Source organism: Diceros bicornis, chromosome 19 (assembly GCF_020826845.1).
Source record: "Diceros bicornis minor isolate mBicDic1 chromosome 19, mDicBic1.mat.cur, whole genome shotgun sequence".
Classification (NCBI taxonomy): Eukaryota; Metazoa; Chordata; class Mammalia; order Perissodactyla; family Rhinocerotidae; genus Diceros; species Diceros bicornis.
The window spans coordinates 23,705,678-23,731,382 of NC_080758.1; the positions used below are offsets into that span (position 1 = coordinate 23,705,678).

The following is a 25,705-nucleotide window of genomic DNA, read 5'->3' on the forward strand; positions in this document are numbered from 1 at the left end:
ATGGGGTTTTTTTCCACATAACATTAATTGTATCAGAAATATTTCCACATTACTATATCATCATCATCACAGCTAAAATTCACAGGTGTTTTACTACGTGCTAGCTACTATGCTAAGAGTTTTACACGCCTTAAATCATTTAGTCTTGACGACAACCCTAAAAGCAGGTACCTGGACTATCCACATTGCAGCTGGGGAAACTGAGGCTTAAAAAGATTAATTTCCAAGGCCTGGCAGCTAGGAAGGACAGAAAGTAGACTTAAGCCTTGGTCCGTGTGCGTCCCAAGTCCTCGCTGGGAACCTCTCTGCCCTGCTCCCCTCACAGATAACTGAGTAGTAAGAAGAACACGGTAAGCACGGATGAGGAGCCAGATCCTGGGTCTTACTACTTGCATGACCTTGGACAAGTCACTTCCCCTCTGATCTTCCCCTCACTCAACCAATTCTCTCACCAGACAAGCGTTTGCAAATCATGGAGCTACATGTTGAGGATAGAACAATGAATAAAACGTGAACTCTGAATCTCCCTCCAGGAGATTAGAACTCAGCCTGAATCTCCTCATACACAGGAAGGATCTAACTCCTGTCCCACCTCTGTCACAGGGACATGAAATGAAATGAAATGAAATGAATAAAAGATGCAAAAGAGCTTTGCAAGTGCACAGCTCCATACGCTGCAAGGATAAGTATTTCTGTGGCTGTTCACGGCTGTGTATTATTTTATCCACTGGATGTTCCAAAACGTTCTCAATCATCTTCCTATTGTCAGGCACTTAGTCCCAATTTGCTGCTATTATAGAAGAAGCTCTGATGGGGATTCATCCAAAGGAAATTATTCAAAAGAAAAAAAAAGCCAGATGCACAAAGATGCTGCGCAACCTTTGGAATGACTGAAGGGAGACGAGTCTTTCATCTTAAACTCCTGAGGCCTCAAACCAGATTCGTGACCCCTGTAGCCTTCCCCACTCCAAGCTGCTCCTCCCCCAACCAGCTGAGCAACCCACCACCCCAGGGGACATCTTAGTGCAACTTCAACGTTCCTTGCCCCAGCCCTCCAAGACCACAGGGCTGATGTTTTTCCTGCAAGGCTGCAGTCCACCCCCTCCTTGTGGTTCTTACAGTTGCCAAAGGGACCTTCCCAAACACAGTTCTGTCATGCCCCAGTACACGCCCCATGCAGACCAAACACCTGCAAAACTTACCAGAGCCTCCAGGCTCCTGTCAAGTGGAAACACCTGAGGCTGACATTTAAGAGAGACGGAAGGAGGAGAGAGGTAATGTTTACTGAGTTCCTGTGACGTGCCAGCACTGCGCTAGGTCCTTTACATAACAACCACCATAACTTGGTCTCTGTGAGATAGGTGTGTTGTGTTTATCTCATTTTACAGATAAGGAAACTGAGGCTCAGACCAGCTAAGTGATGTGCCCCAGGGCATGTGGCTAGTACACAGCAGAGCTGTGATTAGAGTTTAGGTCTGCTGGATTCCAGAGCTTTGCCAAAAACCCAAACACGAGCTGACTTTCTGAGTCACCTCCCAGCGCCCCCAGCCCCCTGCACCATCTGCTCCATGCACACCAGACCACCTGCTCTTCTTCAAAAGCATCCCTATTTCCTTCCTCTCTGCCCCAGGGGAGTGGGTACCCCTGCCCCCCAGCTATCAAAATTCCTCTTGGCCTTTGATGCCCAGCGCAAAGGCCCCAATCCCCTGATCACCAAAATAGGAATCCACGCTTAGCAGATGCCAACAGCTAACCCTCTACCTTCCCTGCGTTGCCTCCGTGCCTCCCAGCTGGACTGCCGGCCCTTGAGGGGTATGTTTCCTCAGAGGTCACACAGGGCCTGGCAGGCAGGAGGTACTCCGGGAATATTTTTCAAATTGAACAAAACTGAGTATGACTCTGAAAAGGAACTGTAGGCTGCCTGGCATGGCCATCAGGAACGTGGCTCTGACCCACGCTGCCTGGATTTGAATCCTGGCTCCCCACGACCTAGCTTTGTGACCTTGAGCAACTGTCTTTCCCTCTCTAAGCCTCAGTTCCCTCAATCTGTAACACGGGAAGAAGAAGAATTCCCACCTCACAGGGTTTTGTGACGATTGCATGAGTTGTACAGGTAAGCCCTTAAAACAGCACCTGGTATATAATAAGTGCTCAATAAATGTCAGTTGTTACTATTGTTATCCACAAGCCTCCCACCCACAAAGGAAGCAGTGCCAACCTGCTCCCACCCCCACTCATCAGCCCAGGCTCAGGTCCCCTCCCTACAGGGCCTCCTCTTCACAGTCCCAGCTGGAGCCCCTGCATTCCCACTCTTCTGCTTTCTGTCATTAGGGTCCCATCAAATGTGGCAGGGGGCGAGTATCAGGGCCATCTAGTCTTAGAGCCAACCAGTCTTCCCTGCTAGCCAATGCTGGCAGGGAGTCCAGAGCATTCCCACTTCTAGGGAATCCTGCCAGGAAGCAGAAGGCCAAGGCCGACCCCTCTCTCAGGGCTCCCAGCCAGTACCGCTCTGCCCCTACCCCTCAGGACAACAGGAGCACTCGGGCCACAGAACCACCCTTGCCTCACCAGACCCAACACACAGACCTCTCTACCTGGACCAGCCCAGTCATCTGGTTCTGCTGGACACCAACCTGGTACTCCCATCACTGCCCCAGGTATAATGTCACGGTAGAGAGAGGGGATGTGGACTCAGAGAGCCCCACACTTCCCAGTTGTGTAACCTCAGGCAGGTGCTACAACCTCTCGGAGCCTCAGCTTCTCATCTGTAAAAAGTGGATAATAATAGCACCTGCCTGACAGGGTCGCTGTGAGATAATGCAAAGCACTTATCACCCCAGTGCATGGCATACAGTAAGTGCTCAATCAATGCCATCACTCTGATTGTGTAATCATTGGTATTACTCCAGGTAGAGATTATTATCCCCTTTTAATAAATGAGGACACAGAAACCCAGAGAGGCCCACAGCAAAATCCACACTGGAGCTAACACAGAGGCACTTCCCATCTCGGCAGGTCTAGTCAGGAGACCCTCTCCACTGCCCCCAGAGGCTCAGGCCCAGAACATCCCTGGGCATCCAGCATCCTCTTGGCTCTGTATACTCCCAAGAGGGTCCACAGCTACCAGCTGCCCGCTGCCTCAGCCCTGGCCCATTATCTGTGAGGCTGCCTGGCCTTTCCTCCTCACCTTTTGGGGGCAAGGGCTGGGAGGCAAATGTAAGGCCCCTCCTGAGGGGTAGCCTCAGGCTCCAGGCTATAATGCTCAGCCCCTGTCAGAGTCCTGTGTATGGAACATCCACAGCAACAGGGAAGCAGACATTTGGGCTGCAAGAATCCCATACCAAGAGACAGAAACCTACATGAGTGCTGGCTCTACAACTCAGCTGCTATGTGACCTTGGACAAGTCATTCTTCCTCTCTAGGCCTCATTTAGCCTTTCAATACTTACTGAGTGAGGACGACAGGATCAATCATTGTTCTCATGCAGGTTCTGTGGAAGCAACCCTCCATGAAGCTCACAGAGCTGGGCACAGAGAACCGCCACGTGGCCCAGGAAGGGTTTTAATAGGAATAACGCCCCTTGCACTTATCTTCTCCAGGACTGCCTTGAGGTGCCCCTCAAGGGACCATGCTCTGCACACCACAAAATACTGTGCATGGGGTCACTGGTCAGGCATGACCTCAGGCTGGCCAGCAGAAGCTAGCTTCATCCCCGCACCGAACTGGCAGAGCCTTCCTGGGCCACAGTGGCTGAGAGAGGAGGCTGGCACAGGCTGCCTCTGCTGCAAGCTCCATCTGGAGGAATGGGTGGGCAGGCGGGCCACACAGCAGCCTCTATTCTCCACACCCTTGCCCAGGACAGGCAGCATCAAGTCTTCCAGGAGCTTCTGAGGGCACCATTCCCAACCCCAGCTCTCAACCTGGCCCAACTGCTGCTGATTCTGGAAGACTCTAAATGCTGGGAAGTGGGGGAGAAATGGAGCAGCTGGACCCCACATGGCCCCAGAGAGGTCCCAAATCCAGCCTTCTTACACTCCCACCTTTGGGTGCAGAGGAGGTGATATGCACATCCAGAAGTGAAGGTGGGAACACGTGGTAGTGTCTCTCTCCCACCAATGCGTCCTCAGAGCTCCGGGGGGAAAAGGAAGGGCCATGGCTGGCAGCTAAGAAGGACACTGGTATCCTAAGAATTCCCTCCTAGTCTTTGTCCAGCCCCTCAAGATCCCCACAGACCACCCCAGGCCATAGCTCTACCAGGCAGCGGCCTCAGCACCCGGTAAGTACCCTGGTAGTCACTTGACCCCCTATGCCTGTCCTCTTGAGCTCTTGGACATCTCCAAGCGTGAAGGTGCCAGACACAACTGGGACCTGCAAGTCCTCTCCCTCTAATCAGTGGGGGCAGCCTCTGGCCAGGACAACACCAGGCCAGAACCAAAGAGGTCCTAGGGCTAAGGTCCATTGCCGCAGCTTTGAGAGACTTGGAAGGGAGGTGGGATACCAAGTGAGCCCAGAGTGGGGAAAGGTCTGTAACCAGAGGGTGAGGGTGAGGGCAGGAGCCCCGCAGCATCCCAGCTTCCAGCCAAGAGACTGTCCTGCAGCATCTGAAGCCTGGACAGAGAGATCCAGAGAGCCCCCAGCCTCCTTGGAGGCAGCAGGAGTGGTCTCAGAGAACAGAGTGGACCAGCCCAGGGAGCCCAGCACCCAGCAACCCTTCCTCCCTAAGGCAAGCACCAGCCCACCGCCTGACCACCTCTGTCTCCAGGCCTTGGGGAGGCTGCCGACCTGGGGGGTAGGGAGGAACACCAAGGACCTCCTCCACACTGGCCAGGGGGCCAACAGCCTGCAAACTCAGTACCTCCCGGTCTCAACCCCAGTCCTCCCCTAGAGCTGGGGGATGGGTCTACATGTACCAAGCCCCCAGCCCGCCGCGCCACCTGATCACCCCCACATGCCTACCTGGGCCTGAGGGTCCCCATCTCGAGCAGGCTTGGCGGGGGGCGCCCCCTCGGCTCCTGCGGCCAGCAGGCCGCGGGGCGGGGCGGGCGCGCGGGGCCGCGGCGGGCTCTGCGGAGCAGCCTGTTCCAAGACACCCCCGCCCGCTGATGGATGCCGACTGCAGCAGCGGCGGCGGCGGCGGCTCGGCGTGCGCCGGGGGCTGGGCACCGTGCCCACAGCCCCGGGCCTGGCGCCCGACGCGCGGCCAGCCCCCGCCCCCGCCCCCGCCCGGCCTCCGCGCCCAGCCCAGGGGCGGCCGCCGCGCGCCTGCCTGCTCCCTCGCGGCAGCCCTGCCCCTGCCTCCGCCTCCTCTCTGCCTGTCTCCCTCTCCCTCTCCCTCTTTCCTCTCTCAAGCTCCCAGGCCACCTCCTCCCAGGCACTGCCACAGCGGCAGTTCCCGGACCACTGCGGGACTGTGCATCAGGAGACTCTCGCGCCTCGTCTGCCCCAACCCCGGCCCGGGCCAGCCAAGGCCCTCCTCCTGGGCCACCCCCTCTTGGGTGCTCACCAGGGAGAGAGGGAGGGGGAGGGGAAAAGAAGTGGGGAGGATCTCTGACTCAGAAGGGGTGACTCAGCCTCAGTGGGCCTCCCACTACCAGCCCACCGAGCTCGTACCCTCACCTCCCCAACAGCACAGCAGGGCAGAATCTCCCTGGGACTCAGGGCTCCTTCCCCATTAGGGAGGAGGTATGTGCAGATGTCTCCTGGGATCCTGTGTGTCTCTGAGTGTATGTATTTGTACACTTGTCCATATGTGCTTTAGTGACAATGACCATAAGTGTAACAGTGAGGACTGGGCCCATGTACAGATGTGTTTCTCTTCTGGAAGTGTATGAGCACATGCTGGGTGTGCAACCAGGCTCCAGGAAGGTGGAAGGTGGGAGGTGGGAGGTGGAGGGTGGGGGGTGGGGGGTGGGGAGCATGGGGCCTGTGGCACCGAGGTCATTGCTCAAAACTAAGCCAAGCCCTCTTCCTCCCCTCCAGCACTAACTCAAAAGGTTGGTCCCGACCATCGCACCTCCACCTCACTTGATCAGCAAGCAAGAACCTCCAACGGCAGAGGACTCTGGGAGGCAGAGGGCCTGGGCTCCAGTCCAGCTCTGCCAGGGGTCGGCCAGTACATTTGGGAGAGTTGCTCTCCTGCTCTGGGCCTCAGTTTGGGAACAGTGAAAGAAAGGGTTGGACATCCTATTTCTAGGGGTCTCGGTTTGTGGAGAAGGCCTGGAGAAGATGGTGGGTAACCCACAATATGATCTCCAGAGACTTCTGCCTAAAGATTTCTGCTCCACGTTTGCAGTCCACATGACCCCTATTCCCTAACCCCCCTCAGGCATACACATCTATTCGTTCATTCTTCAAATAATTCGTGAGTACAAACTATGTGCCAGCCACTATTTTAGGCACCACAGAATCCACCACACTGGAAACCAGAGAGGCCCAAAGCTGGGAAGCAGCACAGATGTGAGCTGAGCCATCCGTCCCCCCATGCTGCAGTTCCCTCAGTATCACCCTCACCTGTGTCCACCTCTACTCCCAGTATCTATCTCTACTCCCACACTCCAGGGACAGGCCACTCCCCCCTCCACTCCTCCCTCCCAAGGTGGCTGCTCCATCACGGTGACCTTCCACCCTAGGTCCTAGTACCAACCCTAGGGCCTCCACGGAACGAGGGGATACCCTCTCCCCAGCATCCCTCAGAGAACCCAAGATAGCCAGTGTCCCTTCTCCCCACTCCCAAACAAAGCCTTCTCTTCTCCAACTTAAACACGAGGGACTCCTTCACCAGATGTTCCCAAGACACAGCTTCCGGTCCCTTCACTCTCCCTGCTACCCACTAGGCTCAGGAGTGGTCAGACAGCAGAGAGCAGAAGGAAGCCACTCCTCCTAGTCCCAGAGAACACGTCCTCCCTCCAGACAGGAGACAGGAAGATGGACAAATCAGCTCAGAGCCTATTCGCAGAAGGACCAGAGTCCTGCTGGGCAGATTTCCTTACAGGTTTCTTCCTTTGCTTTTGGATTTTTCATTCCCCAGCCTTCCAAATTCAGCTCCTCTCAGGAACTCCCCAGGCCCTGAGGGGCATGGCCTTGGGCAAGTCACTTTGCCACTCCGAATGCTCAGTTTGAGTTCAGTTCACTACACATTTATTCAAATGAATGAGTAAAAGGATCAGCAAAACTTAGGAGTTACACCAGATGAACTGATTGTTTCTCATGCACGTCTGCTAAGAGATTCTTGCCTTCCAGTATTTTTATTCCAAATTGACTCAGCCTCTTCTGCTCATGAGCCTTCCCAACCCTGGGCTCCTGTGTGCAGAACAGAGCTGCATGGCAAAGCCCTCTGTTCCTCCTACTTCAACTCTCCTTCCCTGGACCCTCCTCCCCAGGCAGGAGCCCTCCCCTTTCCTTCCCTGGGGCAGGGCCACTTTCCCACCGTCCTCAGCTAGATGGAGACTTTGACTTTCCCAGAAAAATCCAGGCTACATTCCAAAGACCAAGGCAGGACATTCCCAGACATCATTCTGGATTTATACCCAGAGGGCTCAATTCCCTTCAAGTCAGTGGGACCACATAGAAAATTGGGCTTCTTCTACTATTATCATTATTTCTGTTTCTATTATTATTATTATTGAATAACATTTCTATTAGCACTTTCTGGTTTGCAAAGTACTTTCGTGTGCGATCTTCACAGCATCTTGTGAGATAATGTCATCCCCCATTTTATAAATAGGCAGACTGAGGCCAGAGTGGTGATAACTTGTCCATGGTTTCACTCCCACAGTAACACTGGCTCTCTGGACCAGACACTTTCCACTTTACCCTGTGATAACCTTTTCCAGAGAAATCTGGTTAGGGGCACTCTGAAGAACACACAGCGCCTTACAGGCATCAGTTGAAATTACTTCTCCAATTACTTGGAAACCTTCATTCCCTAGGCAGGGAAACTGAGGCACAGGGACAGGACTCAACCCAGGGCCATATCTCATGAAAGCCCCTTGGAGAAATGCTAGGAGGCCAGCATGAAATGCTCTTCACGCAATGAAGAGAGCCTCTTCAGTTCCCTTCGTTCTGAATTCTGCTTCCAGCCCTGGCTCCACCGCTTCTTCCTGTGTTACTTAGGCAGATTATTTGACCTCTCTGAGCCTCCATTTTCTCACCTACCAAATGGGAGAAATTCTTCCTACCCTACTGTTACTGGGTTGCTGTGATGGGAGGTCAGCAAACGCTGGCAGAAAAGAAGGGACAGTACCCCTCATCCCCTTTCTGGTCTGCCTAGGAGGTAGGAGAAATTCTTTTCTCTTAAATTTTAACTGGAGAGAACTTGATGGTGTAAAAGTGCCAGGATACAGGAAAGCCAGAAGGACGGAGGTGATTCGCTCCATTGGCTGGGAAGGCAAAGTGCAGGGTGTCAGCCACAGTCCCACAAGGCCACTGGTGGGGCAGAGACTAAACCAAACACTTCAGGCAGGGCCCCTCCCAGCCCCCTTTTATCTTTTGAAGGAGAAAACCAAGGACCTGAGCAAAGCAGCGACCTGCCAAGGTCACCCCAGATAGTCAGTGGTCTTTGCCAAGGTCACTCCAGGTAGTCAGTGGTCTGATGACTCCCAGCCACCAGGGGCCCCTTGATTCCTGGGTGGGCAGAGTGGGGTGGCAAGCACTCCTAGCCCAGGGCAAGCAGTGATGTTCACAGTGAGCCAGGCCCTGGGCACTGGGGAAGGCGAGAGGAAGCGGGTAGTCTCTGTCCTTGAATTCACAATCAGTCCAGTGGAGGAGAATGGCACATAAACCAGCATGTCAGAGGGTACTGTGAGATGAATCACCACCATTTTCTGAGCACTTTCTCTGTGCCTGGCACTAGACACACTTTCATTGGTTTAATCCTTATAGCAATTCTCCAGCATTAAAATTATTAAATCCTTTAGCAGCTGAAGTAATTGAGGCTCAGAGGGGTTAACAATTTCCCAAAGGTTGCTCAGCAAATAAATAGCAGGGCCAGGCTGTGACTGCCGGGTCTGTCTCATGCCAGTCCCTGAGCTTCAACCCCTGTGCCCTTCTCCTTGCTTCTAGAACTGTGCTGACCACTATGGTAGCCACTAGCCACATGTGACTACTGAGTACTCAAAATGTGGCTCATGCAAATTGAGATCTGCTATAAGTATAAAGGTCACACTAGATTTTGAAGTTTTAAAACAATAAAAAAGAATGTAATATATCTCATTAATAATTTTTGAATTTAAACAATATTTTGGATGTATTGAGTTAAATAAAATATATCGTTAGAATAATTTCATGTTTCTTTTTTTTTCATGTGGCTACTAGAAAATCTAAAATTACATATGTGGCTCATGTGTGTGGCTCACATTGTATTTCTTTTGGTCAGCATAGGTTTAGATATTCTGAGGTCCTAACCCAACCCATGGGGCTCAGAAAATGCTTCCTGGACGAGGGGACACCTAAACTGAACTAGGATAAAGGCAAGGTCATGGGAGGAGGGTATTCCAGGGCAAGAGAGCCACAGAGCATCTGGTTCTAGCCGCAGAGGGCGGCCCCTGGGTGATCTGAGCTGCAGCCCCAGGCAGCTGAGAGCTGGGCCAGCCTCTGGAGGAAGCTACCAGAGCCAAACTTTCCAGAGCAGCGTGACCCACAGGCCTGGGAAGTTTTGCCTGACAAAGCTGTTCTCACTGATCCTTGGCGCTCTCTGGAAGGCACTGCAGGGCAGCTGTGTCCGGGTGTAGGGAGCAGGCAGGGTGGACAGGAGGCAACACCCACCTGGCAGAGACCTCTCCCCTCCAGCTGCCCCCACCCCCTCTCCTTCAGTCTCCTCCAGGAAGCCTCCTGAAGCACTGCAGTCCCCAGGGACCTTCCAGCCCAGACCGTGAGAATCACACACTCCTGCGTTAGGTCATATTCTAGTGTGGAATGGTGACAAAGCTGCACAGCGGGTCACACAGTACTAAGTGCTTTTCCATATCTATGGTGGTGGTGTTGAAGAGCCTGAGGGTAACAGTTACCTCTGGGGAGGGGCTAGAGGCAGGGATGGGGGACAGTCATTAATTAGTACAGAAGCTGCGTGATCTTGGGCAAGGCCTTTACCTCTCTGAGCCTCAGTTCCCACCTCTATAGAATGGGGATAATATCAGCACCACCTCTTAGAGCTCTGAGGAGGATGACATGAGAGAATACCCACAAAGGGCTTAGCGTGCCTTGCGGTTCCCTCAGTCTCTCCAAAGCCTCCAAAGGTTGCCTCCCCTCCAGGCAGTTCACCCTCCCTGCCTCCTCCACACATGTTCCACCCAGCCTGTCCCTCCTCTGGCCTGCTGGACCATACATCTCTTGTCTCCACTTCTGAATATGGGGCTCAGTTGTCATGAGGCTCTCTGGCTTCTCCAACAAGATGGCAGTTTCTCAAAGATAGGAACCCTGCCTTCCCCTCTCCACCTCTCCTCCTCCCCCTCCCCTTCTGTACCCACAACCAGCAGCCCCAACTCCACTTCCTGCCCAGGTCCGGGCTCACAGCCCACTCCAGTTGCTTGGATATTTGGCCACCATCTTTGGCCAAAAACAATGTGGGTCTGGATGACTGTGCTCATATTGGTCTCCCCTTAGCAAATCTCGAGAAGCTGGTCCCAGTCTGCTTCCTCAGTGGAGGAACCTTCAGTGGACCCCCCATTCTCTGATAAAGCAAGTCAAACACCTCAGCCTGACACTTCAGATTGTCCACAGCCTGGTCTCGCCTGGTCTCACCTGGCTGGTAAGCCTCATCCTCAGGCTCCATGTGGGGAGCTCTGTCAAACTGGATGGTTCCCGGCCCCCAGGGCACAGCTGCACAGCACGGCCCTGCCTCTCTGCTTTAGCACATGTTCTTTCCTCTGCCTGGAAGACCCTCTTTCCTTGCGCCATGGTCACTCTTCCAGCCATCCTCCAGGAAGTCCTTCCTGATCCCCTCCTCTTTGCAATAACCCCTCCTAGCTAGAAGGAACCTCTTGGCCTCTCCCCTCCCTCCTGCTCTCTGCCCTCCAGCCCTGGGGTGTGTGAATTGCCCAGCTCAGTGCCCAGTTCAAAATATGTGCATAATGTTTGTCCCTTGGGACACATCTGCACTCCCAGAGCCAGAGGCCAGGGAGCAAGCCGGGGTTAGGAGTTCACCCAGGATGCCAGCACACTCCTGAAGCTGAGTTCTGCTGACCCTAACTCCACCTCAGCTACATTTCTTAATGGTTCCCTACGCATCGGCTGCCCCTGGGGAATCAGCCCTCCCTTAGGAGGTCTGGGAGCCACACTCCTGGGGCCTGAACACGGAAGATCTGGCCACTTTCCCACTGAATACAGATGTCCACCCAGCCTCCCATCAGGTGCCTGAAGTGTCAGCTGAGGTTTGCATCATCGTAGCATCATGAATTCCTTGCAGTCAGAAGAGACCTTGGAGAGTATCATTCAGAGGCCGGGAGCAGTGAGAGGCTACGGGAGAAAAGCTGCAGGTGTATGTCTGTGGTCCCGTGTGCCAGCAGACACTGCAGCAACAGCATCAATCGGCACCATCATCACAGAGAGCATTTGAGACCCCACTACGTGCTGGCGCTGTGCCTAGCAATTTGCATACATTTTCAGTTTTTAATTTCTTACTACTCTGTGAGACAGAGATTATATATTCCACCTTGATTTTACAGAGGAGGAAACAAGCTCAGAGCAGTTAAGTCACTAGTCCAAGGTCACATTGCTAGTGGGTAGGGAGGCCAGGATTCAATCCCAGAAATGCCTGGCTCCAGAGCCTGTGTTTTTCCATCATTAATCCTGCATACATTTGGTTTAACAGAAATTTACTGTGCAGATGCCGGCCATGTTTTAGTTCTTGTCTGGGGGTAGTTACATAAGTATCGTTAAACTTATGATCTATGTACTTTTCTGCATTTTATACTATAGCTTCAATAAAGTTTTATTTTTAAAAAATGTTTTTGTCCTAGAGATGAATATATGCTAGAGAGTTTTGAGATGTGAAATACTCCTAGTATTAGAGTCTGAAGCTAAAAAGCTGTTTTTCTTTTTTTTTCCATGTCAACTGTCTTTCCATTTCAGCTGGGACTATTCTGAAGACCTCGTAAACCCTCCACCCAGGCCCAGCAGAATTTCACCTGCTGTCCATTGCTCAGACCACAAACATTTTCTTGTATTCACATTCCCAGCCCAGGTGCCACCCAGCCAACGCTCTGCCTCCAGAAGTTGGTACTGCTCTGCAGTTTTTGTAACCCTCTCCTCATCCACCCATCTGCAGGGACCAGACGGACAGACCAGCCACTGCATCACTGGTTAATCCGTAACTTCACGAGGCGGCCAGGCAGTGATGTCTGGATGTTCCCGTCTCCTTGCAGCAGGCCAGGCTGGGCAGAGAAGCCACCTGTGTGTATAAACACAGCCTTCTGCTTAGGCGGGTCCTGCTGGACTCCCCTCACCAACGGGGCCCTCTGTGGCTTTTATCTTCCTGCCCAAAATAACCATTGGCTTCGATGGTTCTCTGGGCATAAATCAGAATCTCGTGAGAGCCTGTGAGCAGCTTGAGGACAGGAAGGGCACGTTATCCATCTCTGCTTCCCCAATGCACCAGGGCAAATGTTTGTGGGATTTAGCAAACTCCTCTGTGTGCCTGGAGGGACCTGTGCTAGGGAGCGAGGGCTTGGTAGAAAGCAATCGTGCTCTCTGAAAGCTCAGAGTTTGGGAAAAGAAAGACAACACTGGCAGAAGCCAACTGCAATAGAAGGCAAAAAGTATTAAAGATTGTAAGAAAAGGATGAAGTATTTTGGGAGTTCAGAGGAGGAAGAGATTAGAGGGGAGCAGCTGTCGAAGAAGGTTTTTAGGCAGAGGTAGCACTTGGGTTGAGCATTAAAGGCAGAGCAAGACAGTCTAGACAGAGGATATAGCATAAAACAAGGCATGAGGTTGGGAAGTACAGAGCAGACTCAGGAACCTGGCCTCGAATGGTCCAGAGCCTAGGATGCTGAGGGCTGAGGTTAGGGCTGGAAAGGCATATGCTGTCAATGGAGCCTCAAATGGCATACCAAGTGGTTTCCCGCACTGCTTAGCAGCTAGCTGCATGTGACTATTTAAATTTAAATTAATTAAAATTGAAAAAAATGTGAAATTCATAGCCATGTGTGGCTAGATACCATATTGGACAGTGCAGATGTAGAACATTTCCATCACTGCAGAGAGTTCTACTGGACAGCACTGGCACACATAGCAGAGAATCCAGAAAACTAAGCAGAGGCATGACATGACCCAAGCTGAGCTTTAGGAAGATTAATTTGTCCCTGGTAAAGAATAGGTGACAAAAAGGTAGGAGAGGTCTGGAAGCAGGGTAAGGCATTGCAACAATCCAGGCAAGATCACTAACAACTTCTCTTCCTTCTGTTCATCTCTTCCTATCAGTAAGCAGGGAAGCAGAGAGCAATGGTTCTCAAAGTGTGGTCCTACAGCATCATCATCTGGGAACTCCTCAGTGTGCAAATCCTCAGGCCCCACCCCAGACCTACTGAATCAGAAACTGGGGGGTTCAGAGCAGCAACCTGTGCGTTTATCAGCCCTCTCATGATTCTGATAAAATGGCATGCTCACGTGTAAGATTCGCCAGCATAGAGGCTAGGAGCCCCACGCTGCTTCAAAAACGACTCTACACTCTGGAGTCAGATGACATGGCTTCATATCCTGGCTCAGCCCTTTACTAGCTGTGCTTAATCTCTTTGTGCCTCAGTTTCCTTATAATAACCCTATGAAGTTACTATAAGGTTTAACCTTATGTGGTTATTATAAGGACTAAAGGAGTTAATACATGTACTTTTCTTAGAAGAGTGCTTGGCATATGGTAAGTGCTCAATGAATGCTAATTATCATTGTTAATCCTTGTGTACCACTTCATCTAAACTCCTATGGTACAAAGTTGAATTCCTCCCATATACAATGGACCATGCTGTGGCGGTGGCTCACGCAGAAGAACTAGAAAGACTTACAGCTGGAATATACAACTATGTACTGGGGCTTTGGGGAGGAAAAAAGAAAAAAAGAGGAAGATTGACAGCAGATGTTAGTTCAGGGCAAATCTTGCCCAGCAAAAAAAAAAGAAATCTGGATTTTGATCTTGGCTATGAGATCTTGGACAGTCATTTTCTTCGGATTCAATTGCCTCACTATAAAGTGAGGGGTTGGACTAGTTTGGTTCTTAACCTTTGATAGGTCATGGTTTCCTTTGAAAATATGATGAAAACTGCAGAGCTTCCCCCCAGAAAAATGCACATGGGCAGACGTCCAGACACATACATACCTTATTATAATTTCAGGGATCAAAAGACCTCATGAAGCCCATGCATAGGTCACCCCCTGGGTCTACGGACACTTGGTTAAGAAACCATGGTTAGATGGTCTTTAATCATCCATTATAAGAAGTCAGCTGTATTTGTATCGAATTTAAAGGCACTCTATGTTAAAAATTTCACCAAAAAGATGAGATTTGAAATGGGTTTTCGTAGGATTCAATTGTTGATGGGCTAAATGCTATGCCTCCCTCCCAGAGCCTGCCCTCTACCCTGTCATATTGCCTCTGCAGTCTCCCTCCCCTTCTTGCTCCCCCTCATTCAGCAGGGAGTGAGCACATGGTCCTGAAAGACACACCTGCCCTCACCTGCTGTCTCTGCCACTTCCCAAAGAATAGACAGATTGTCCCCAGACACGAGAGAGTAGAAGAGGAGGAGCTTGGCCTGCCTCTCATTCCACCATCCCAAATATCTGGCTCAAATGCCAACCACTAAAGAGGCTCCCAGATGCCACCCCCCACCCCCAACACACACACACACACACAAAATACCCACACACATGCCTTCCCTTGCATAGCCACAGCCAAGGGACTGCACCTCCAGACACTTGGAGGTGCGGTCACTTGGAACAGGCAAGAGTTATTTCAGAGGCCAAGTGACAGGACAGTGAGAGCAGTTCCACTCTGTCAGAGCTACTGCTGCCGCCACCGGCTCTGATGAATCACAACCCACTACGTGAACGTACACGTCTGTTAGCACGGCCAGAGAGGCTGCATGGCCTTCTAGAACGAATGTCTTGGATTGGTGACCACATTGATCACACCAGGCTGAGCCCAGGATCACACCAGGGGCAAGACCACTTTGTCTGAGTCAGTGCAGCCGACCTAGACCAATAGTCCAGCACCACCCAGCACAGCATCCTCTGACCAGTACAGACCAGACCAGCCTGCGCCAGACCACCAGGCCACCCAGGGGCCTCTCTCTGCAAAAATCCTTTTAGAGTGGCCATTGATGCCTCTCACCCTCCTCAGTCCATCTGAGTAAGCCTCCTACCTCCCATACCACTGTAGTCTGGTTATTAAGGCAATGAGCATCCCATAAATCAGGTAGTTTGGACAGTATCAACGTAGCCATCAACTGGTTTCATCTTTCTGGAGGGCACTCTGGAAAAGTGCATAATAAGCCTTAAAAGTGTGCACACCTTTTAACCCAGAAATTCCTCTTTTACGAATTTATCCTGTGGGAACAATGGATAGGCACAAAGATGTAGCTATAAGAACATTTGTCTGTTGTACACAAGAGTCTTGTCTTGTATGCCAGAGTGAAGTGGAAAATTGGAATTAATATAAATGTCCAAAAATAGTGGCTACATTATATAAATAGCGATGCATACATATCTTGAAGTATTATGCCGTTGTTAAAACATAATGTCGTGGATCTATGTGATTCTATATAATAAAACTCATAACCTAATACAGAATTTTAAAAAGCAGGTGCAAAATAGTATAGGTAACATATGATCCAACTTCTATAAAATATGTGTGTGTGCGCACGCACAGAAAAAAGAAAACTGGTAGGAAATACACAAAAAATAGTGTTCCCAGAGATTGTTCTATGACAGTGGAACTATTTCTTTTGTGCTTGTTTGGGTTTCGTTTGGTTTCGTTGCTTATTTTCTGGTGTGTATATGGGTGTGGACGTATATTATTTATATAAGAAAAGCAACAAGAAAGGCCTGTTACCTTCCCCTTGCTCACAGTTTCTGGCCTGAACCATTCAAAGCCCTTCTTGGAATCTCATCAGAGATTTCAGCCACCACTCTCATTGAGTCTCCCTCTGGCTTTGAAATTTGCTACCCTCCTCAGATGCCACCTGGAGTTTCATTAATTGGGGGCCCATGCAGCCATTCCCCACAGTCCCCTGACACAGGCCTTCACAGTAAAAGCCCCCTTCTCCAGGGCCTCCTGTCCAGGAATCTCATCCAGACTGAGAGTCCAATCCCCTCATTTTATAGTAAGGGAAATAATAATTACTATAATAAAGAGAAGAGTGGTAATGAACACCCACATTGATACTTTGTCTTCCTGTTTATAGAGCACTTTATTATACACATTTCACTTAACCCTCACAATGAGGCAGGCATTATTATACTTATCGTACAGATAAGGAAACTGAGCTGAGGCTTGGCAAGTACAGCAACACAACACTTGCCAAAGGTCACTCAGTGAGTCAGGATTCAAACGCAGGTCTGACTTGGACAGATAAGTAGTTAAGTGGAAGAACTGAACAGGTTATCCTGACCCCGTGTTCTAAAGAGCCATCTTCTACAGAGCCCGTCCTCCTAGCTGAGCTCACAGCTGCTACACCACCATCCCCTGCCCAGAACCCCACAAAAGCCCATCTGGGGCCGCATGTCCTGCATCTCCGCACCAGCCCATCATTCCCTCCCAGCTCTGGCAACGGGTCCTTGCTGCCTCCTTGGGTCTCCTAGCAACGAGACATCCTGCAGCACTACTTTCTCCACCTCTCAGCTCTTCCAGCTCAGGCCTGTCTCACGGAGCGGGGAGGGGGAGGCAGCCAGCAGGCTCCTCTCATGGGGTTATAGCACCCACATGTGGTGGTGGGAGGGAGGGGAGGAGATGAAATCGGCCTGCATGGCCCCCACTCTGGGCCTGCTCCCAGCTCCACATTTGGGGCACTGGCTTTGGCTGCACTATCCTTTTCTTGAGCTTCTATCTGCTGACTGGGACAAAAAAAGAAGCTGAATCTTAGGGCTTGAATTCTAGTCAATTCTAATTTACTTTTGCATTTTTGAAATATATGGAATCTTCCCACCAGAATATTAATATTAAAAAATAGCAATAATAAAAGCACTAGCAACAAAACAGCCACTTTATCTTTATTCAGTGCTCACCTGAGAAGCAGGACCTAGTGTCTCCATCTTACAGATGAGGAAACTGAGACATAACTTACCTAAAGACACCTGGCGAACGAATGGCAGCACAAGGATTTGAACGAGTGTGTCTGACACCAAAGTGTATGCTCTGACCACTGCACCACACTGCATCTCTTCAAAATCATCTGGTCCTACCCCCTTACCACATAGATGCGGAAGCTCAGACCCAGAGACGGGAAAGGATTTGTAATCAGCCAGCATTTATTTATTTACTGAGCAACTACTATGGGGCGATGCACTGAGCTGTGAATGATAAAAAAGTTTAAACCTGAATATTGTTGGATAGATGGGCTGTGACCATATATTGATAACTGGCAAAACTGAGCAGTGAGTTCATGGAAGTTCACTATACTATTCTCTCTACTTTTCTGCATGTTTGAAATTTTCCATAAAAAAAAAGTTAGAATAAAGAAAAAAGGATGACAGAAAGACAGTTGATGAGCATGTAAATTTTAAGTCTGGCTTGAACTTACAAAATCAGTAACATCACTCACACTTAGAGATATTTTGCTCTGACAGTTTGGAAGGTCAGGAAAAGGCAAGTGTACTGGAACCCACTTAGCAGTCTTTCTTTCTCCATCTTTCTATAAAATTTTCTGCTTGTGTTGTTGCTAGGAAACCGGCGAGCCAGGAGAATCCCAGTCTGGCTGGCTGGGCCCTCTCCCTTCCCACACTACCACGCTGAGGGGTACACTGCCCCTGCCCCCAGGGAGCTGATCACATCAGGCAACCTCTCTGTGGATCCACAAGCCACAGGACGCAGAATGAGATCCCCTCAGTCGCTGGGAGAGAGGCAGCTATAAATTCAGAGAACTACGATTAGAAAGCAAATTACAGGCCTCTCTCTCTGTAGGTTTCCAACTCACGAAAACTTCCTAGCAGTCAGAGGGCCTTTGCTCAAAGTTGTTCCAAGTTTCCAGAGAGGGTGAACACGGTTTCCAGAGAGGGCGAACACACACAAGGCGGGAGAGAGAATGACAATGAGAGCATGAAGGAGAGAAAAACAATCCAACAGAGGCAGAAAATTTGATAGACAAGCGGAGAAAGAGAGGCCACTGGGGGGCAGTACAGCATAACGGTCAAGGACTTGGGCAGCAGGTCAGAGCTCTAATCTCTGCTCTAATGTTTTCTAGATGGGAGACTTGGAGCAAATAACTTCACCTATCTGAGCCTTTATTTTCTCAGCTGCAAACTGGGGGTAATTCTCCTACGATATAGAGTGGATGTAGGGATTGAATGAGGCAGTATATGTCAAGTGCTTAACCCAGTGCCTGGCACACAGTAAGCACACAATAAATGGTGGCTTAAAAAAAAGTGTTAACCATATGATCCAATTCCACGTCTGGGTATATACCCAAAAGAAGTGAAAACAGGGTCTTAAAGAGATATTTGTACATCCATGTTCATAGCATTATTCACAATAGCCAAGAGGTAGAAGCAATACAAGCGTCCAACGACGGATGAACAGATAAACAAAATGTGGTATATACATACAATGGAATAGTATTCAATCTTAAAAAGGAAGAAAATTCTGACACACGCTACAACATAGATGAATCTTGAGGACATACGTGAAATAAGCCTGTCACAAAAGGACAAATACTGTATGATTCCACTTATATGAGTTATCTAGAGTAGTCAAATTCATAGAGACAGAAAGTAGAACCGTGGTTACCAGGGGCTGGGAGGAGAGGGGAATGGAAAGTTATTGTTTAATGGGTATAGAATTTCAGTTTTACAAGACAAAAAATCTCTGGAGATGGATGTGGTGATGGTTGCACAATAATGTGAATCCACTTAACGCTACTGAACTTAAAAATAGTTAGGATGGGTGGACCAGCTGGGGGTGTAGGGGTTAAGTTCGCATGCTCTGCTTCAGCAGCCCGGGGTTCGCAGGTTTGGATCCCGGGCGAGGACCTACACACTGCTCATCAAGCCATGCTGAGGTGGCGTCCCACATACAAAATAGAGGAAAACTGGTAACAGGTGTTAGCTCAGGGCCAATCTTCCTCACATACACACACACAAAAGTTAGGATGGTAAATTTCATGTTTTGTATACTTTACCATTATAAAAATTTTTTTAATTAAAAAAAAGTGTCAGACACATTGGTCATAAAGGAATCTTTTTGGATGACATGCCTACCCAGATTAAGGAAACTAAAGGAAAAATAAGCAAGTGGGACTTTATCAGATTAAAGAGCTTCTCTACAAGACAAACGAAACCAGAATCAAGATGAACAGACAACCCACCAGCTGGGAGAAAATATCTGCAAAACAGATATCTGACAAGGGGTTAATCTCCATAATATATAAAGAACTCACACAACTGAACAACAAAAAAACAAACAACCCGATCAAAAAATGGGCAGAGGAAATGAACAGACACTTCTCCAAAGAAGATATATAGATGGCCAATAGGCACATGAAAAGATGTTCAACATCACTAATCATCAGGGAAATGCAAATCAAAACAACACTAAGATATCACCTCATGCCCGTTAGAATGGCTATAATCACCAAGACAAAAAACAACAAATGTTGGAGAGGATGTGGAGAAACAGGAACCCTCATACACAGCTAGTGGGAATGCAAACTGGTGCAGCCTCTATGGAAAATGGTATGGAGAGTCCTCAAAGAATTAAAAATAGAAATACCCTAGGATCCAGCTATCCCATTACTGGGAATCTATCCAATGAACCTGAAATTAATGATCCAAAAAGGCTTATGCTCCCCTATGTTCATTGCAGCATTATTCACTATAGCCAAGAAGTGGAAGCAACCTAAATGTCCCTTGACTGATGATTGGATCAAGAAGATGTGGTGTATATATATATACAATGGAATACTACTCAGCCATAAAAAAGACAAAATTGTCCCATTTGCAACAACATGGATGGGCCTGGAGGGTATTATGTTAAGTGAAATAAACCAGAAAGAGAAAGACAAACACTGCATGATCTCACTCATATGTGGAAGATAAACCAACACATAGACAGAGAAAACTGTATTGTGGTTACCAGGGGCAATGGGGGTGGGAGGTGGGCATGAGGGGTGAAGGGAGACATGTATATGGTGATGGACAAACAAAAATGTACAACCCAAAATTTCACAATGTTATAAACTATTAAAATATCAATTAAAAAAAAAAAGTGTCTGACAGAAAACCAAAAAAGAGAGTAAAAGACTAAGAGATGAAGCTAGAGAATAGGAAGAACTGGAAAAGGGAGGCCATAGTAAGACGGAAATGGAAGGATCCAAAGGGGAGACACACACTGCGCACGCACACCCTTTCAAAGGCATCGAGCGCAAATGGAGGAAATTTTCAGCAGGGATTTGCATTTCCAGGGCGCTCAGGGCCTGTTCTCTACCCTCAGTTCTGCCCCCACTGAGGAGCTGTTCTGATAATTTCTGAAGCGCAGGCCTGTGGAAGAATCTGGCCTCACTCCTCTTCCCTTCCCAGAATCCTCAGGGAAACAGGGAAGGATCAAATTCCAGAAGGCGGTGCAGGAAGGAACAACAGGTAGAGATGGCAACTTCCAGGTGGCAGAGCAGCATGTGCAAAGGCCCTGAGGGGGGTGTGGGGAACACTGTGTGGGGAACACTCCAGGTTGGCAGAAGCCTCGGGTATGTAGAGGGAAGTGGGAAAGAGAGAGTGGGGCAAATGGTGAAAGGCCTTTATTGACCACCTACCATATACTGGACACTGTCCCACATCATGATCTCAGCAATCTTTAAAGTATTCCTAACAGGCAGGTATTAATATACCCATTTTATGGAGAAAGAAATGAAAATTCAGATAAAGTGACTTGTCAAAGGAAACAGATGGTAAACAGCGAGTAGGGATTCAAAAACCAGCTGACTCAGCCCATGGGATATCAGTACGTAAGGCCAAGGACATGGGCTCTGGAGTCAAGAATCTCAAATCTCACTCTATCCCTCACTAGCTGTGTGATCTGGAGAAAATCACTTAACCTTCTGAGTGTCAGTTCCCTCATCTGTTAAGTGGGAATGACCATAGCACCTACGTCCTATGGTTTTAAGAGAATTAAATGTAATATTGCAAGAAAAGTGCATTGCATGCAGTAATGCTAAGAAACATTAAGTGGTTTTTATTATTCATCGTGCTTAGGCCTCTAGGCACCCCACACAGCCCCCCAGAGACAGAGCTGCAGCCATTGCTTGTCCCTGGCTGAGTCCAGTGCAGTCTCTGGAGCAAGAGGCCAGACCCAGACCCCTGAGAGAACTAGGAGTCCAGGCTGGGCAATAACCTTGCAGGAGCAGCAGGAACATCCTGGAAATGACCTCCTCCGCTCTCTGTTCTCTATTCCATGACCTGGGAAAGTTGTTATGCAGACGCTCAGCAGGAAGCAGTCTAAGTAGTCTCCGTTCTCACAGGGTGAACAAAATGCAAACACCAGGGCTGCCAATTCACCTACCCACTGGCCTCCACCACCGGCTGACTCCCGCTCCACAGCACCTTCCAGGACCAGGTCACCTACAATCGCAGAGTATCAACACCAGGAGACCATCTAATTCACCCCTCATCATACAGATGGGAACACTGAGGCCTGGAGATAAGTGGGGACCTGCTTAAGGTCACACTGTGAGCAGTGGCAAAGCTAAAACACAGCCCTGGGCCACCCAACTCTGTGGTCTACTGGAGTTTCCGATTGCTTTTGCCATCTCTGTTTTTTGTTGTATCAAATTTAAGTTTACATATTCAAATTTCAAGAGGTTTAGTCACTCCTACAAGCCTAATTCTGGGAGGATGGCCTTATGGAAGAGAACTTTGAGGACAGACAGACCTGGGTTCAAATCTCAGCTCTACCAGTTCCTAACTGAATGGCCCTTCACTTATTTATATATTAGAAGAAGGCAATGGAGGGCAGCAGCTAACAGCATAGGTTACGGTCCTAGCTCTGACACTTCCTGGCGGGCGAGTCACTTTACCAATCACTGCTTCAGTTTCCTCTTATGTAAAGCCTGCCTCACATAGTCATTTCAGTATAGAATGAGAAAAATATAAATAAAGAATCTGGTACAATGCTTGCTATGGAGTAAGCACTCAATAAATAATGTCTATTGTTAGTACTATTATGTTTAATGCTGTGATTGGAGCACGTTGCCAGCAGGTAGCAAGAAGTTACCTCAGTCTCAGAGCTCTTGCTCTCTCAGCTCCTCTCATGGAATCATGGAGTGTTACAGCTGGCAAGGGCCCCATTTTACAGACAACAGAATAGAGACCCAGAGGGAAATGATTTGCTCAAGGTCGTGGAGCAAGTTAATGAGAGAGCTGAACTAGAACCCAGATCTCTTGACTCCTACTGACTTAATTCCACAAGCACAAGCTCTTACTCTCCAGGCAGCTATGTTCTTGCTTGGATATGGGGGGAAAGGAGGATGGACTTTCAGACTCCAAATACCACAGTGTAGTTGGCTTCAGCCAGAACAGAACTAGAGCAACCTTGCCATCATGGAAGGCCCAGGCCAGAAGCAGGGCGGGGCTCTGTGCTGGCAGACCAGGCCAGCTGGGCCAGCAGCCAAAGTGGCACCATAGGCGCAGCTCGGGGCCCTCTCATCAGCTACATAATAAAGTAATTACGGGATTAGGGATAAAATTAGTCACTTGTGTAATTATTTTGCTTAGAACAAGAACAGAAAGGGCCTTTCTAAAGAGTTGTTCCTTGGCCCCTCCCAAGAGTGTTGCTGCAGAGATGCAGATGAGTGAATACACACACAAACACATATACACATGGCAGTGATGGTGGTGGACAGACAGGCCTGCTTGGCTTCCTGTGGCAATGACTCACAGCGGGGCCCATACCAACTAAGTCTTAACCCAAAAGACCAGGAGCTACTTCCTCTGATGTTTGCCTCATGGAACACCTTTGTCACAGTGTCACAGGGTACACTGCTTCCCCTCAGGGCCCTCCATCACAGAGAATCTGGTAATGCATCTCTTATGCACCTCCCCAACCACAGCATAATTAGATTTGGGTTCCCCTGGCCCTTCCTCCGTCGTGGAGGTTGGTGGTACAATTCCAGCAGTACCTGGTGGTCCACTAATTCAGAGAGACCCCTGGTATTGGCCACTGTGATAGAATAATGGCCCTCCAATGATGTCCATGTCCTAATCCCTAGAATCTGTGAATACGTTACCTCACATGGTAGAAGGGACTTTGCAAGTGTGATTAGGCTAAGAATTTTGAGATAGGGAGATTATTCTGGATTATCCAAGTGGGCCCAATGTAATCACAATGTCCTTATAAGTGAGACAGGGAAGCAAGAGAGTGAGAGTCAGAGAAAGAGATGTGACAACAGAAGCAGAGATTGGAGTGATATCATTGCTAGAAGAGGGCCACAAGCCAAGAACGTAGGCAGCCTCTAGAAGTGGAAAGGGCAAGGTACAATTGTCCCCCGGAGCCTCTAGAAGAAATGCAGCCCTGTCAGCACCTTGATTTTAGCCCCATAAGGCCCACTTTCAGACTTCTGGCCTTGGAACTATAAGGTAATGAATTTGGGTTGCTTAGAGTGAATGACAGGCTTGACAAAGGATGGTCTGGCGCAGCCCCTACACACAGGGAACAGGCTCTTCAGACCTGAGAGGAACCAAAAACAGTTCCTGCCCCTTCACCCTGGACACTGGGGCTTTAAAGTGGCACAGTAGTTGGGCAAGATTTACTAAGTGCCTGAAAGGCATCCACAGCCTTTGACCCAGAACTCCCCTCCTGGGACCCCACCCTAAGAGATATCATCTGAAATACAGAAAAAGCACTTTATGCCACGTTTATTGCAGTGTTATTCCTAATAGCAAAACCTGGAAACAACCCGAATGTCCATCAACAGGAAAAGGGGTGAACTGATCATGATTTAATGGACTCCTCTGTAACAACACAGAAGGCAGCTTTGCATACACCATCCAGTGAAAAAGGCAGGACAGCACTGAAGATGCTCTAGGGAGGATTATGGCTACATAAGGGGAAAGCAGAGGGAAAAAGTTGGAAGGCAACACGCCAAAATCCCAACAATACCCAGCATTTTTTTCCTCTTCCTGTTTTCCAAAACCTCTGTACTGTGTTATTACTTTCATAATTAAATATATATATATAGTATTATTTAAAAAACAACAATAACTGCAATGGAGCCCTCAGGAACCCACACACTGAGCAGACAAGGAGAGAAGGGGGAACAGGCGAATGAGAGCAGGCCAGAGAGGTGGTGGGAGAGCTGGAAAGAAGGGTGTGGAGTTGTGGAGACCAAGGAAAGAGAAGGAAGTGGGGATCCCTGGGAGGCGCTGGTGACCTGACACTTACCCCTATGCCCCCAACTGCATTCACAAGGCAACCCAGACGCTAAGAAGGCTCTAATCATCAACCCCGACACATTCCCACCAAGGAGTCTCAGAGTGCCCCCACCATGACCAGTGTCCCCAGGAAGAGCATTTCCAGTGCAAACCAGGCACCCAGGAGAAACAATGATGCACCACATCCATGGCCATGCACTCCCATCCCAGTCCAAGGGAAACAGAGGACACCTCACATAGAACAGCCTGGTCAGGATTTGCTCGTATCTTCAGGACAAGGCTCTCCCGGTCCATAACCACTCACCAATTCTACCACCTGTATTCCTACATGGACCCACATTCCACACATGCATACACACACATGCACACACACACACACACACATACACATTCACTTCTTGGGCTCTTCCTCAGCCTCTTTGAGGCATATCCCTTAGATTCTGTGCCTCCTTGATGTAAGCAGACAAGCACGCCCAGAGTCACATCTCGTTCACATGTATGCCCCCCCACACACACACACTGCCAGCCTGCTTTCTTCTCCTGAAAACCCCCTTCCTCCCTCTCTCCACCCACCTCATCACAGACCCCAGACAAACCTGAGCACAGGAGGGAAGGTCCCCCAGCAATTCATGTCCAACTTCACTGTTGCATCCCTGCCTCCACCACACCCATGACCAGCAGTGGCCAAGTCTGGGCTGCTGCTTCTACAGCCCAGAGGTGGAGGGAGGCTGGGTCACAGAGCTAGAAGCTACACCAGCTCTGAAGGCCAATGACCTAAGAAGCCACCTCTGACCCTCCATCTAGTGAGTCAACAAGAAGCAGGGCCGAGTCACTACCAGCTGTCTCCTATTACACCCCCATTCCAAGAAAACTGACATCCCTTCCTTCAGCCCACAGCCCAAACGTAGGGGCCATCCTCCCGGTCAGCCTGTGGTAATGAGTGTGGCTAAGCCAACACAAGGCCAGTACCAATTAGGCCGCCCTCTTTCCGCCAGTGAGCTCAGTCTCATTACTTTGCTCCATTTTCAGCTCATCTGAAAAATCCTCATTTGAGGTCCCTGGAGGATCTTAAAAGTATTATTCAAACATTAGCTCTGACACATAGCCTCCTCCACTCAGACATCACCCGCCCAAGGCAACACTTTTCTCCCT

General features: G+C 49.4%; 1 protein-coding gene across 9 annotated transcripts in view; it reads right to left on the reverse strand.

The window, feature by feature from the left end:
• EPB41L1 (erythrocyte membrane protein band 4.1 like 1) overlaps positions 1-25,705 on the reverse strand; it is a 100,998-nt gene that overhangs the window by 61,566 nt on the left and 13,727 nt on the right. For 4 of the 9 annotated variants that reach the window (XM_058562781.1, XM_058562780.1, XM_058562783.1 and 1 more), the window contains exon 1: positions 4,957-5,143. The exons of 1 other annotated variant lie outside the window; for it this stretch is intronic. The gene's annotated coding sequence lies outside the window, so the exon portion shown is untranslated. Of the gene's footprint in view, positions 1-4,040; positions 4,167-4,956; positions 5,144-25,705 lie in introns of those variants that run through there. 4 more of the 9 variants (XM_058562779.1, XM_058562775.1, XM_058562785.1 and 1 more) reach the window with 3 other exon arrangements.